Below are 15,044 nucleotides of genomic sequence, written 5' to 3'. Positions count from 1 at the left end.
GGCCATGACAAATGATGGGACAGACAGGAACAAAGTTAGCATAAATCACTGTAAACCATGATGTTATTGTTTGGTACTGCCTCAGTGTTATTCACTTTGTGTGTGATGAGTCATTTGCATTCAAATGTGAGATTAAGACAGACAGACAGAGAGGAGTGTAACACAGACATTAACTTAAAAAAACAAAAACACAACAGTGACCAAAGGAGCAGTGTATAAGATGATTATTCCATCCTCGCTCTTCAGCCGCTTGGCAGTGCATGTCTTTTTCAATTGTGTCCCTGTTGCAATGATACTGTCATCAGGCCCTCGGTGGATCAATATGCTCGCCTTTAATAGGCCTTTCATTAGCAACTCATCAATAAGCTCCCAACAAAAGGACAGCCACTCGATGCCCGGCTCCCACAATGTTTTGGCAGAGAAAAAGTTTTGTGGGTTGAAGAGAGGTGATGATGATGCATTAAAAACATCTTGCAAACTGATGGTAAGAAACACCGAAGCCGGATAACTAATTTAATGAGATTTCACATTAAAGGGGGGATAATGCTTTGCCTACTGCTAAGCTTGGTTATTGAGCTGTGGTGCAGCAGGAGCCGCAGAATATGAGCACAGAGAAAAGAGATGACAGTTGGTGAAAGCTTGGAAGACTGAATACTGTGAATGATTATGATTTCTCATCATCCAGCAGCCTCCTCATCGTGCTGACTGAAATAAAGTTTTAAGGGACATTTTGACATTTTGAATTTTGGCCTTTGCCAAGTGCTTGTCACAGTATTGTGTAAAAAAAAAAAAAAAAAAAAAAAGTTTCTTAGAGTTTCCAGTCAGCATTCCTCATTCCAACCAATTGGTGCTGAAAGCTGTAAGTTAATGAGACAGCATGCAGTTTGGGGCGCCATAAGGTTTCCGTGACAAATGCAACAATGTCAACATGCCATTTCACTTTTTTGTGCTGTGATATCGAAGCCATTTCGCCACCGGTGGTGACATATTGCATTCTTAAAAGGTGTGAATTTCAATGTATTGCTTCAACGAGGGCTCTGGCCATATTCTTCAATGATCACCTCGCAGGGATTCCTACAGCACTCACATGCAAAAGGTACTGATGGGCAAAGTATCATTTCATGCTGACTTCAATGTAAAGTAGTAGCACAGACAAGCTGGGGGGTGAAATTATGTAGATCTTTTTCTTTTTTTCCTGCTTGTTTGCCTTTTTGCATAATCAACAAATCAATTAATTTAGTTGGTTTAAAATCACATTTGGCCACACTTAAGGATATCAGGAAGAACACATGCCCGTAACATTGAGGGAGCCCTCGAGGCATGGAATAAACACAAACGTAAAAGCAAACAACCTCAGAAAAAGGAAAAAAAAAATAACTTGGAGAAGAGCTGCAGAAGCTGAGGGAGGGATGATGTGCTGCGGTCAGGCTGCCAAGCAGGCTGTGAACTGCCAGCACTGGAGGAGTCTGCTTTCTCATTTATACGCCACTAGGCATGAGTACAGGGATACACTCACACTTTGAATTAAACCGGATATTCAACAGATCTGCCTAAATCTTTGACCTGCAGTGTCTCAAGATGTCAACATTGCAAATGCAATGTTAGTGTTCAGTCCAAAACTCATTGTGAATTAAAAAAAAAAGAAAAAGTAAAAAGAAAATGGGATGCTAGGCACATAAAAAGCGAAGCTGAAAGGCAGCGATGATGATGAGTTGCGGTCACGCTGCCAAGTCAGCAATAGATCGCCAACAGTGGAGGAGGCTTGTCTGTCCTTATGCACCATTAGGCATGAAGATGATAATTTTCTAAGTATAAGACTACATAATGGGCCAACCATGGAGGAGGCTGCCTTTTCTCTGCCTTATCCATCCATAGGCATGAAGGACAAGTAACCAAATTAGTCGACAAACCCCCATTTCACTGTGATCTTACCGGCATAAATTAGATTTGACTGTCATTCGAAATGTGGTTTAACACTATACTGACTATCAGTCCAAAGTCTTGAGCAATGCAGTCCTAATTCCAATTTAAAATTTAGAAAATTACCAAATGTTGGGTGTAGGTGTCAGTAAGTAGAATACCATTTGTGACCTTTCATTTTATTAGAAATGACTTGGATCTCATTTTGAATGTGCCTGATCTTCATAGTTTTAATTAAAGCACCTGCATAAATTTTATAAAAAGGTAAATGCAAAACTGGTTGACCTTTTCACTGCACCAGGCTTAATACACGCTTAGTGTTCCATTAGGATCTAAGACCAGCAAATTAACATGCTGATGAAACATTTCGTGTTATTAGATGTATTACAATGGAAGTGGTTCATAATGACAGGCTGACGTCTGGTCCCACAGTGCAATGTGCCTCGAGCATCTCCCACTGTGAGCAGCTTTCTGTCAACAAATCAACAAACCTGCTAAAGCAGGACTTCAACGTTTTGATGACCCGACGGCAATTTAAGGAGCCAGCATGTGATTGATGGCCGCACAGGAAAAACCCATAAACCTGTCACAGGATTTGTGCCTGGTCTCATAATGCCGTTTAACATTACATTTTTAACATTGTGAGCAGCAAACGCAGCTGTAGCTGAGCAGTGTATTAAATATAGACTACTGAAAGTGAAAGTATTAATATGGACAGTGGTTGATTAAAGTATAATGCACGCATGTGAATGTTTCTGAAGGCTGCCGTCGGGCCACGGGCAACGCTTTGAGGAATTGTATACTGGAGCATACATATTTGATCTTACTGCTCATTCTAATATTTATGCAGTGCTTTTGAGGAGACTTCAAAATATCAAGATATACAGTGTTTCCAAATAAAGCCTAACATATTGGGATATTATTCTATGGCCATATCGCCCAGCCCTACTTTAGTCAGGTGAGAAGTTTAACCCCAAGAGGTCAGCAAAAACAAGATTTCAGCCGCTGTTAAGTTGCTCTTTAAGTAAAGAAAAAAATCTTCAAAGTTTGACATAGATGGATTCTTTTACTCCTCTTTCAAACCATCTGTCTTCTTCACAGCGACGGAGGGTAACATATACGATATAGCACTCAGAATTATCAGGACCTGGATGACTGAGAACCTTCATCAACATGTTGCTGATTTTTATAAAGTATGACTTGCAAGGAAGGTAATGGGCGGCAACAGGGTTGTATAGTCAGATGCATAAAACAACTGCACACTTGCTCCACTGTGCATGGATACACAATGCAGTCAAAGTTCTGAACAAGTGCGTCTGAGTGGGTGAAGTCTTGGTGTATTAAAGAGGGCTCAAGGAGCTCCAGCCCCTATTGTACTGAAAACCTTTGTCCAGGCTCCCTGAAGGGGATCTAAGAGGGTGAACACACTGTGTCTTTGTGTGTGTGTATGTGTGTGTGTGTGCATGTGTAACTGCATTATCAAGCATATCTCCATATTAAGAAGCAACCAGTGTGTTGGAGCCAGAACCCTGTCACATACAGCTCCGTCAACGGTAACAGGAGTCCACTCAGGCATCCCTACCCACACACACACACACACACACACACACAGCTACCTGTATCCCCAGACCACATTCCCATACTGTATCCCAACCATTCATCTGAGGTGAATCAATAGCTCAGTTAACAGCGCAGGACTGAGTTCAGTGACAGCACTTGTACTCCCAGTGAGAGGGGAGACACAGGGACACATTCAGCACGGCGCAGCTAATCACCATTAAAGGCTTACAAGAGAAAAGTAGAGGAACAGGACGAAGAGAAGGAGAGGGTGGGTGGGAAAAGAAAGACAGAGGAAGAAAAAGAAGGAGAGGAGGCCGACAATAGGAGAAAGTTACAATAGGGCATCTGTTCCAGTGCTGAACAGCAAGAAAGAACTGAGAACTACAGCGGCAGAGAGCAGGCGGACACTGGGCGAGAGGTTTCAATGAAACTCAAGCTCTCTTTTCATGCAAGATGCAATAAAACAGAGTGGCTTACTTTCTGTTGGACTACTGGTGACAAATCCTCTCCGCCTGCAAGAAATGACAAAATCAAAAATATGAAATGGTCCAGCATCTAAATGTGTACACACACAGTATCATAGTGTCAATATATAATAGTGAAGAGGTAAGTGTATTCAGACGAACATCACCTGACAGTGTGTTCAGTGTTTACTCTTTTATAATATCTTGTCCAAACAAATCCTTTCCCAGCTACAGCCCTCTGTGTAAACAAGGAAATAGTTAGAGCTGGTGATTTCCAGAAGCAGTTAACTCAACGCTTAATGCTGATTGTAATGAAGAAACATACAGATGTCAGTGTCGTTATTAGGTAGAGAGGTATTCCTAGCCTTTAATCCTGCCAGTAAAGCTCAGATGGTTTTGATTGTTTACGAAACAATTAAATATGACCGGTTGAAAAAGAAGAGGAAAGCGATGTAGACGCATGGGGTCAGACTAGGTCCGGCTACAGCTCACGGAAAAAGCTTAGTTGGGCAAGAAAATATTTTTTTTAGTTTGTAGCAAGAGCACAAGCTCACATTAGCTACATTCTTTCTTATTACTTAGTTTTTTCACCTGGTTTCAGCCCAATGAAAAAGCTAACCAGAAAACGTTGTTTAAACTTGACTTTATTTACCTACAGCCAGTGGTGGAGGGATTAAGATCATACAGTATACTCTGAAGTCCAACACAACAAGTCGGGGCGCAACGGTACATGTATTCATCCCGAAACGTCTCGGTACGGATGTCACGGTCCGGTGCACAGAGCCAAAACAATGAATATGTCTGACTGTCATATGGCGAGAGTATATGACAGTTGGCGAAATTATAATCACCGTGATCCACAATCCTATCCAGTAAGAGGTGGTAATGCGCCTACAAGCTGTTTTCCTATGGCCATTACACAACAAAGCAGCAGAAGATGAAGACACAATAAATGAAGACAAAGAACACACTGTGATGCCGCTATGTGCGGTGGCTTATTCACAAGAGACGCCTAGAGGACCTGCCCGCCGCTTTCACATCAGCCGCGTGGGGCAGTTTTGGAGAGCAAGTGATGGATTGGACGAGCATGATGTGCCAGCGTTGTTTGACAGTTGTATGTGAGTGGATACAGGTCGAACACGATAATGTATATTAGACAGCATCACTCAGGCATGTCAGGAGTCCAACAACTTCTCCACATGATTTTTAATCAGCCTCTAGATATTAAAGCAGGCAGGACCAAAGACATTATCGAGGCAATTTGCAAGTTTGGCATGAAGCACAGCAGACTCTTAGTTTTGCTGTAGCGATTAGTGTTAGAGGTTAAGAGTGAAAGTGAGGAGGGGGCCTACTTTTACCCACTTTTCCCCTCCAAACTAAAAACAACTAAACATTACGTCCACTTTTTTCAAGACTTAGTAAATTACATGTACCTGCAGTCACTTTATTACCTCACCATTTATTGATCCTGCTTCCATTTTATAGTGTTTCTTGCTACAGAGGATATTATGTACACTACAGATGTGAATACTGGAGTTTAACTTAAGCATGACATTCCCTTGCGAAGCTGTTATATGTGATTATTAAATGAGGCTAGAGGCTGATAACAAATCCATACTTTACAAGAAAAAAAAACTATTTGTGTAGTACATGTACAGTTTGGACGGTAGCCAACAATGTGCAATACTGGGCAGCTTCAATATAGTACATACATAATCCTTTACGCATATTTAATCCCACTTTACACATTCATAGACACATATAACAGTACATTCTGTGCACATATAATGACCAGACAAACACACATCTGCATCAGGAAAATAATGGAGCTCAGTAGGGGGCACTCATTAGATTCGGTTGCTTCTTCTACAACAGAAGGTATTTGTGTGTTTATCCGTCTCCTCCTCTCTCTCTCTCACTCTTCCCATCATTCCATCCCTAAATGTCCGAGTTTAGCTCTGTGAAATGGATCTTACAATATCACAATGGGGCTGAAAATTAAAACAGTCGACGCTTGATTGGTCACTAAAGATAAAACACTTTGACTGGTGCTAAATTAGGAGCGTTATCAGAGACCACAGAAAGGAATGTGAAACGCTGAAACACCGTTGATTTAATTCTAGCAGCTCAGCGTCAGTGGGAGACGGCTGTGCTTTGAAATTCAATAGTCAAAAGCTGTCCCGGAATAACAGCAGCCATTGTGTTGAATTTGAACAGAAAATATCAGTCGTATGATGTGGAAAGATCATATTGCTTCTTGAGCTGTCTGCCATTAATTTGACTTGACTGTGACCGTGATCCCCGAGCACAGCATTTAATGTGAAATGACAAAATATTACAAGTCGGCAATCTTCCCCAGTGCAGCTCACAAGCCTTTGTATGCCTGCAGCTGTTGGAGTAACTCAGATATGGATTAGATGGCAGAAAATGCACATATGAGAGACTAAGCAACAGCTTAGCAAATGATTTGACACGGACTAGATGTTAATACAACAGCCTCTAGCGATGTTGAAACCTGTGTAAATATAGTGACAAACTAGTTAAGATAATGTCCACAGTTGTCCATATTCACAGATGATCACACTCACAACACTATCTTCTGTGCATAATGTGCAACGTGCACTGATGTGCTTTGACGAATATGTTTAAGAGGAACCGGCAGGACCTTTTTTTCTCCAATCCAGGAAGTAACATTGTTACACTTGAGAAGTCACAGGGAGGTCGAGGTTCAAGCTGGGGCTGAACGATAGGCAAAAAAAACATATTGCGATTATTTTGTCAGATACTGTCACTGGGATACGAGTCATGATTTTATTTTGACGTTAACAGGAATGGTAAATGTTGCATCTATCGTTTACTGAAAAAATTATGATGTGATTTTGCTGGGGTCTGTACCAAACAGCCATGTTCCCTTCAGCTGGAGACTATGACTTGTAGGCCGGGGCATCTCTGTAGCTCCACAAACCTTCATTTACACATTGTACCTTCATCAAATAATTGCAGCTTGTGTGCTTTTGATATTGCATCGGGCCATATTTCACCCTGGTTTAAGCTACTAAAACGCTTGGCCGATGTTAGATAAAGCATATAACTAACCAAGAAGAACATATTGTTCTCATATTCTTAAAAGTTTTTTTGCATCGAATGACATGTTATACTTTGTCTACCCTGGAAGCTTGCAGACACAGTTGTGGCACGAAGACACAAGTTAGCAATGCCCAGAGCAGAATACACAATCACTGTAGTTACAAATGAAAGAAAACACACTTGGTTGACGCATGTAAAAAAACACTGTAGAAACAAGCCATTACACAGCCGACACTGGCGAAAACAAAATCGTATTTGTACTTTCAGACACTTGTAATGCCGAATGCTCAGTATTGTTAAAAGTACTTCTTTCCCATGGAGGGTGAATGATGGACAGTAACAGATTATTGCCCGTCGCCACAATTCAAAGTTTAATTGTGGTCCATCAAAACAGCAGAGCAAGTTGTGCAGTGTGGACAGCTTGTTGTCAGTGTGATGTATGAATTCAATTAATCTTATTGGCTCACCTGCAGATATACTGGATGTGCATAAGCGTAAATAATATTCCTCACCTGCTACAATATTTTACCCTACATGGACATTTATACATAGACATTTTCTAGTCTACCAACTCGTTTTATGTCATTCAAACACACTCACACACCCATGGAACAGCCATCAGGATCAATTTGAGGTTCAGTATCTTGCCCAAGGATACTTGGACATGCAGCCAGAGGATCTAGAGATCAACCCACCGACACTCTGATTAATGGACTATCCACTCTACCTCCTGAACCACAGCTGCCACTATTTCTACCTCTAGCCATGGTTCCTTTTCTAACCATAACTAAGTGTTTTAAGTTCCCTAACACAACCATAAAAAACGTACAGTAAATTACAAATTAGATATTGTCAGAAAATATAATAAATACATTGACAGTAACAGTTAAAGCCTTGCAGATATGTTCTGAAAATATTGATATGCATGTCTAAACATCCTGGTTTGGCAGTGATCAATCTGCTGACACATTCAATAGAAACAGAAATAGAACAGAAATGGTTTGTTATGTTTAAAAACCATCTGCAAATAGCAACTACACTTAGGTTAAGATTAGAGAAAGATTGTGATCAAGGCAACTAAAACACTTGGGAATGGTTAGAGAAAGATCTCAGGTATGATTAATAGAAAGGTGAGTGGTAACTGAAGGTCTGTGATGACACATGAACTCTGATTTCACCATGAAAGTCAAAGGTGCTACGCCCATCCACCACCCCAAACTCTCCACACCCTTACTTTCTCGCTGCATAAAGGGCACAGTACTTCCTGCATTTACATGGGACGTTGGTCTGGATGTAAATCATGAGATACTGAATCATCCATGTGAACAGAATTTGAATAATTACATGATGAAGTGAGAGAGAGGTCAGGCTATGATAAGCCACTGAAGGAAAAAGGGATCCTCTACACCTGTTCCTTGCAGGGCAATGGCAGTAATTTATCAGTGCGATTAAAGCACACACGTTTTGACCGTCAGTCCAGCCCGTAGTTTGGGAAATCAGAAAGCGATGCAGCAGTAACATTGTGGATGGCAGCAGAAACAAATTTCCTTGAGCAGAATGGATAAAGAAAATGGTCTTTTGAATGGCAAGTTCAGCTTCACAGCCCTGCCAGATGGTTCTCTCAGCAAGAACAAAGTTTGCATTTACTGTCGGTGTGAACTGAGTTACTACCGGAGTGTGTCGAGTCTCAAATACCACTTGCTGGTCAAGCACACAGCTGATGCAGAGAGCCCTCCACCACCTCGCTGATGGATGGCTACAGCTTGTAGGTGTAAAGCTGGACACTACATTTTGTTAGTATTACTAAGGAATGTTACATTCAGGTCAGTATGCCCATCTGTTGTTGCTTGTTGGGTTTGAGTTTGCCATGTTATGCTTACAGCATATTTTTTGAGCATGCAGTACCTTTGAGGTTATTCTGGAGAATATTCTGGACGGTATTTGTCATTGTTGCAATAATGATAAACATACATTTGCATTAAGCAAGCATATTTGTCCACTCCCATGTTGCTAAGAGGATAAAAAACTTGAAAAATATCCCTTTAAGGTTCATTTAGAACAGATACAAAATTAGCGATTAATTTGCGATTAATCAGATATTCTGCGAATAGGCCTTTCTGCGTCTCGAGACTCTTTAGCTGACTGAAGAGACGAAAAGCAAAGCTCCATGAGGAGTGTTACATTTTCATGTTGATTACATACTGATTGACTTGACTAGAGAGTAAGAGTGACAAAGACAAAGAGACAAAGAGTGTACAATACATTAAGTCGAGTAAGGTGTGACATCTGAAACGAGGTAAATCATTTCTTTCATTACTGGTGGCAAAAGAAAAAGACTAAAGCGAGTGAAATGACAACTATCTGGGTCACCTTCACACTCTCACTCTTGACAGCACAATCTTAATTTCGGACTACTTGCTGTTTCCAGCTGAGTCCGCTCCACCTAATCTTCTTCTAGCAGGGAACATCTAACTTCAGTTCATGGAGCAGGTATTTGCATTTAAAGACATCAGGGACATTTCATCAAATTCCTTGAAACAGTAAAGGGAAAAAGAATAGGAGTTGGTAGGTCCTTGGAGCTAGGTGGAAGCATAGTTTGGTAGCAAGAATCACAAAAAAAAAAAACACACCAGAACACCTGATGATGAATTTATCAGCTCTGACATCAGTTCAAAACCACTGGGTCAGAACAAGACCTTCTGGAATCCTGATGATGATCCAATGAGGTCAAAGCATTGATGTTGTTAATAAATGCACTATCTATCATGAGTCATCAAACTGCAGATACGACTGACTCAGCCTTCCTGATGAAAGGTATGAAGTTATAGGTGAATTACCGCCTCATCAGTCTCCTCATGGTTTCTTTGCTTCTGTCAGTCTATTAAAAAAGTAGAATGTAACCAGCCCTCACACTAATGCACTTAAAAAAAACTCTCCTTGCTGCGCCAGGTGAGAAACTTTCCTCAAGCTTGATCATCTTATCAAGCAACACAAGGAAGACCAAACGTCAAGATAAAAATTGGTCACACCAGATATGAAGGAGTTCTGTTGTCATCGTTTCAAATAGTTGTTTAGTCATAGTCATTATCATTTCAGCAATTGAAGGTAGAAGGTCATGTGTTAACAAATGTCAATTCACACAACCAGCAGATTAATATTGGCATTAATTTAGAGGCATGTTTTAGTCCAACATTTCATTTTCCTTTCGACTGCTTTGGCCTCCACCATCACCTGATAAATATCTGGACCTTTAGCTGCTGAAGGTTCCACTATAATCAACATCTCTGTGTACCATTCAGTGGTGGGTAGTTGGAGTACGAGGGTTTTTTACCTGAGCTTGTTTGCAAGAAAAAGCTGCCTCTGCCCTGCTGCTGCTGGAAACAAGACTGGACCATAAAGTAAATGTGACTTAAAGGCAAAATAATGAGCAAAAGAGGTTAAAAACATATCTGTAGTGCAGCAGATTCTTCACGGTGGACGCACACTTTCACATTACATGTAATTATCTATTTCATTGTGAAAATGACAAATATTGGTTAGAGAAGCTTTCAAGTTTTTCTTTATAGCTGCATTAATTGACGGTATTGGCCAAATGAGCAGTGATAAGCTGTGCACCTCATAAATGTAAGTCCAGTATTTACTCTGCTTTCACTCTATTTTGGATTCATACCAACTCCTGAGAAAAATGCCAGAAAAATGCAAGCACTGCTATATTTCCACCTTTTTCACGAACTAGCTGCTAACTACTCCGTCTCCTGTTGAGTGTTGTGTAGGTAAAGTTGATCTGTTCAAGATTTTCTCAGTGGTTTGTCTGAAAATTCAATGCAGGTTTGTCACTTCAGCCACCGTTAAAGTAAAATGCTACTCAGTGCAACTTTAAAGACCACATATTTGCATGGTGACCACGCCTGCAAATATGAAAGTGAGGATGCAGATGCAGCGGCCAGTAACTCCTAGAAATCTCTTACATTTTTTTCTGCACCTTGGCTAAAACACATATTGCCTATGGCAGAATTACATCTATCAGTGTTGGAGAAGAAAGCACACATTTTGGATTAAGAGTAGTGGACTTTGAGATGATCACTGCTCACATCATATTCCAACAACCCAACCTGACCAGCCCGACCGGCCCAGGGAGAAGAGAGGAGAGGTCCAGGATTGTAGCCATGCTAATCCTGCTTGGATGTAAGGCTGGAAGACAGGAAAATGAACTGGACAATTGGGACTCAGACTGGCCACACAACGCAAAATCCCAAACTACTTAGCCCATAGTTCAGGCAGTTGCATTCAATGGGCGGACAGTGTTCTGAGCCAGCAGAGTGCAGAACTACAGGGGGAGAGGTGGAGTCTGTGTTTGCATCATTGATGCTTGGTGCTCACACGCAGTCAAAGTGCATGGAAAGTGTTTCCCAGATGCCAAAAAGAAGATGCTGACTGTATTATCATCACCTTCTTGCTGTTGCTGTTAACATTCGACCTGACACAAATTTTAAAAATGCACTACATGTTTATGTATATACTGCACGTATATAAATAACTATATATATCATGTATATTTGTGTAGCATGAAGGAGTTTACAAACTTCCATTTTGTCACCGTGAACCTTGACGGTCTCCATCCATTCATCCAGTCCAGCCATGACCAACAGCAGTGACCCAGCCTGCCTCCACAACCAGCCACCACACACACAAACACACGCATACAAACATGCATAAAATCACCTTACAATTAAACCGTCAGAGTGATGGTAATTTGTGCTGGCTGTCGGACGGGTCTTGGTCAGAGGCATCAGAGGCCTGTCACCATGATCTCAGCACTGTGAAACACGCACAGTGTGCAGCCTCTCAGCACGTTTGGCGTGATATTACTGAGCTGTTGCATGTCCAATTAACACAATGATATCATACGGCTGACATGGTCTGCAAAAAAACAACTTACTGGGGGAAACGGAACAAGCAGACAGTCCTACTGCAACAGCTGACTCACACTGACTAACACGTGTGAATGTGAACGTACAGCAGCACTCGACTTTAACATCAGTTGTCTCAATCTGTGTGTACTGAAATCACAACCAGCCTTTACAGCACAGGTGAGCCCCTGGCATGATGTGATTAAATGACCAAATCTCTTTTCTGTCATAATATGGACTTAAAACTGAAATAAGGCACTTCTCTTTCTACCAGCATTTTGTTACACCAGAGTTACAGAAGTTCTGTAATCAAACAGCATCCTTTATCATCGACTAACTGGCCCTGTATTTGAAGCCAAAAGACATTCAGTTATTTTTTATTTACTTTTACTTCCAGTTCATTCATCCAGCAAGCGTAATCATCAGTGATTAAACTGTCCATTGGGAAATGCATCCTTGCTCCCCTCCAGTGTAAATGTCGGGGGGGTCCAAACCCACAATCCTTGTTTCTTGTTCCACACAAGTATTTTAAGAATCAGATGAAGCTTACTTGACTTCAGCAGTGTTTGTTAGGTTTGTGAAAATGTAAATCGTATTATGTAAATTGGGTTTGGTCTCAGCTGCTCATAGAAGAAACAGAGAAGCTTGCTGCTCCACAGTGAACACAAGCATGTCCCTATATGACAATATATTCATGTCCCTATATGACAATATATTCATGTCCCTATATGACAATATATTCATGTCCCGATATGACAACATATTTATGTCCCTATATGACAATATATTCAATGTGGTTCTACCGACACTGAACACAAAAAAAGAAAAAGCTCAGTATGTTTTCACGGCCTAGGTTGAAACCTAGTTTAAAAAACACAACTAATGTAGCTGTTTATATCGTTCTGTTCTTTTTCACATTATATTCTGTAAAAGAGTGAATTAATTAATTACAAATATTGTTTGTTTTGCCTTGAATGCTGGTTTTAAAGTCCTTATTGCACTCTTGTATGCCTGTTTCATTGAGTGTCAGGATGTGGAGGGAAGGGTGAAGAAGTTAGAGCTAGTTGAGACGGCTGTCAAGCCAGAGACCACTGTTCAAGCTAGTATCTCAAACTTTTGTAAGTATGGAACCGCTGGATATTTTCTCTCTTCTTTTAGATCTATTTGTTGGGCTTTTCATGGCTTTATTTCTAGGACAGCTTACAGAGATGACAGGGAATGGGGACTCTTACCCTGGGCCACTGCAGTGAAGACAAAGCCTCCTACCCACTGAGCTACTGGAGCGCCCCCACTGGATATTCTCTAACGAGACACTGGGACATTTTCCAGCCAGGTCTGTGTCAACAAACCGGACATTTTTGACAAGATGCTGCCAACTTTCCGACCGTGTTTATGGCAACTAAATCAGATGAGCAAAAACATGATCTTTTCCTAACATTAACCTAACGTAAGTGTTTTGTGCCTGAACCTAATCAGACCACAAGCACAGCACCATCACGATATGAAATTGAACCAAAAGTTACAACAAAAAGAAAAGTAAAGTTTAAAAAATGTCTGTGGTTTCGCCAAAACAGTACATTGAAACCCTATCATGCATGTTGTTAAAATGGCCACTCAAAAACGAACAAAAAAAGAAAAGAAAAACATGCTCACTGCTGCATAGGACACAATTCTGAACTCCAGTTAATCTTTAAATTAATTGTATAAATGTTTTAAATTAAATGAACCCAAATGAAATTAGTAACTTACTCTCTCTGTGATAAAAAAAAAATGGTGTGGGACTAAGATGCAGCTGTAGTTAACCAGCTTTAATGCATAAATAGGTTTGAAAAAATACCTTCATAATACTTTTGGAGCTGTATCATTGATGTAAATAAAGGATACCACAGGATATTCTGTGCTTCTCCTCATTTTCTCCATTTCCTCAACTCACGGTTACTTGAAGCATCTTGTTGCGTTTCTCAATCAGAATGTATGGATTATTATTATTCCACGATCCAATTTTACGACCAAGAAGGGAATGCATTGAACATGACACTGAGCAGCATTAAAAACATTTTTTGCATCAAATTGGATATGAATCAACACAACAGTGCTGTTGACAGTGCTGTCATACTTATCCTCCAACGCTCGGTTATAAACAGCCCACATTCATCTCTCTAAATGACAAAATGGATCTAACATCGAAGTGACAACTAGATGACATGTGACACAGAGAATATTACTATGGAAATGAGATTTTTTTGTTGTGCAAAAACAAGGGGTTTCTTACTGGAACAAATGCATGAATGTGCAGTAATCTCTCTGCTGGGCGCCAGTGTCTGCCTGTTGAGTCCTCTGTGTTGAAAAGCCTGTAAGCAGGTCATTAATAATGCAGGACCTGGTCAGACGGTGTCATTGATCCGGCTCGATGTATGCATGTGTGTCAGGCTGTGTATACTCGAGTAAGCGTGTATGTACAGCACATGTTGGGGCGAGTGTGAGGTTCTGTTCTCATGTGAGTGAGTTCTGTAGTGTGTGTATGTGTATGTGTGTGTGCGCTTGAGGGGCTTGTCTGAATGTCAGCCGGAACGAGCGAGTGGCTGCTGCTGCTGCCGCTGCCAGTGGCACTGCTGTGGTCTCCACGGTAACCCCTGTTTAAAGGCTGCTGTGCGTCTCTAAGGAGACGCTGAGGCAGGTTGGCATTATGGGATGTTGAGCCACACAAATGCATTGCCAAGCAGACGGGAGATGGGAAATAAGTACAGTGTTAGTACAGCTACATCTGATCACAGCCTGTACGTCTCTTTTTCACTCGCAAAATGTACATTAAGAATCCTGCACACACACACACACACACACACACACACACACACACACACACACACACACACACACACACACACACACACACACACACACACACACACACACACACACACACACTCTTCCTTCTATATTGGCAGGTGCCTTGTTGTTTTGTTATCTTATTTTCCTTTCAGGTATCTAATGTGATCGGTCTCGTGTGTCCTGCTGAACAAGGATGCTGTAAAACATTTGAACAGACCGTTCTCAGAGGCGTCATTAATAAAATTAACGATGGCTGCATTCAGTTTAGGTGTTT

General features: G+C 41.0%; 1 protein-coding gene across 1 annotated transcript in view; it reads right to left on the bottom strand.

Annotated features, from left to right (window-relative positions):
• The window catches only part of LOC141004351 (inactive N-acetylated-alpha-linked acidic dipeptidase-like protein 2), a 438,618-nt gene that overhangs the window by 420,966 nt on the left and 2,608 nt on the right, over window positions 1–15,044 (bottom strand). Inside the window, exon 3 of the mRNA XM_073475786.1 lies at window positions 3,958–3,992. The gene's annotated coding sequence lies outside the window, so the exon portion shown is untranslated. The remainder of the gene's footprint in view (window positions 1–3,957; window positions 3,993–15,044) is intronic.

Source organism: Pagrus major, chromosome 11, assembly GCF_040436345.1.
Source record: "Pagrus major chromosome 11, Pma_NU_1.0".
NCBI classification, from domain to species: Eukaryota; Metazoa; Chordata; class Actinopteri; order Spariformes; family Sparidae; genus Pagrus; species Pagrus major.
This window is presented reverse-complemented; position numbering and strand designations above follow the sequence as displayed.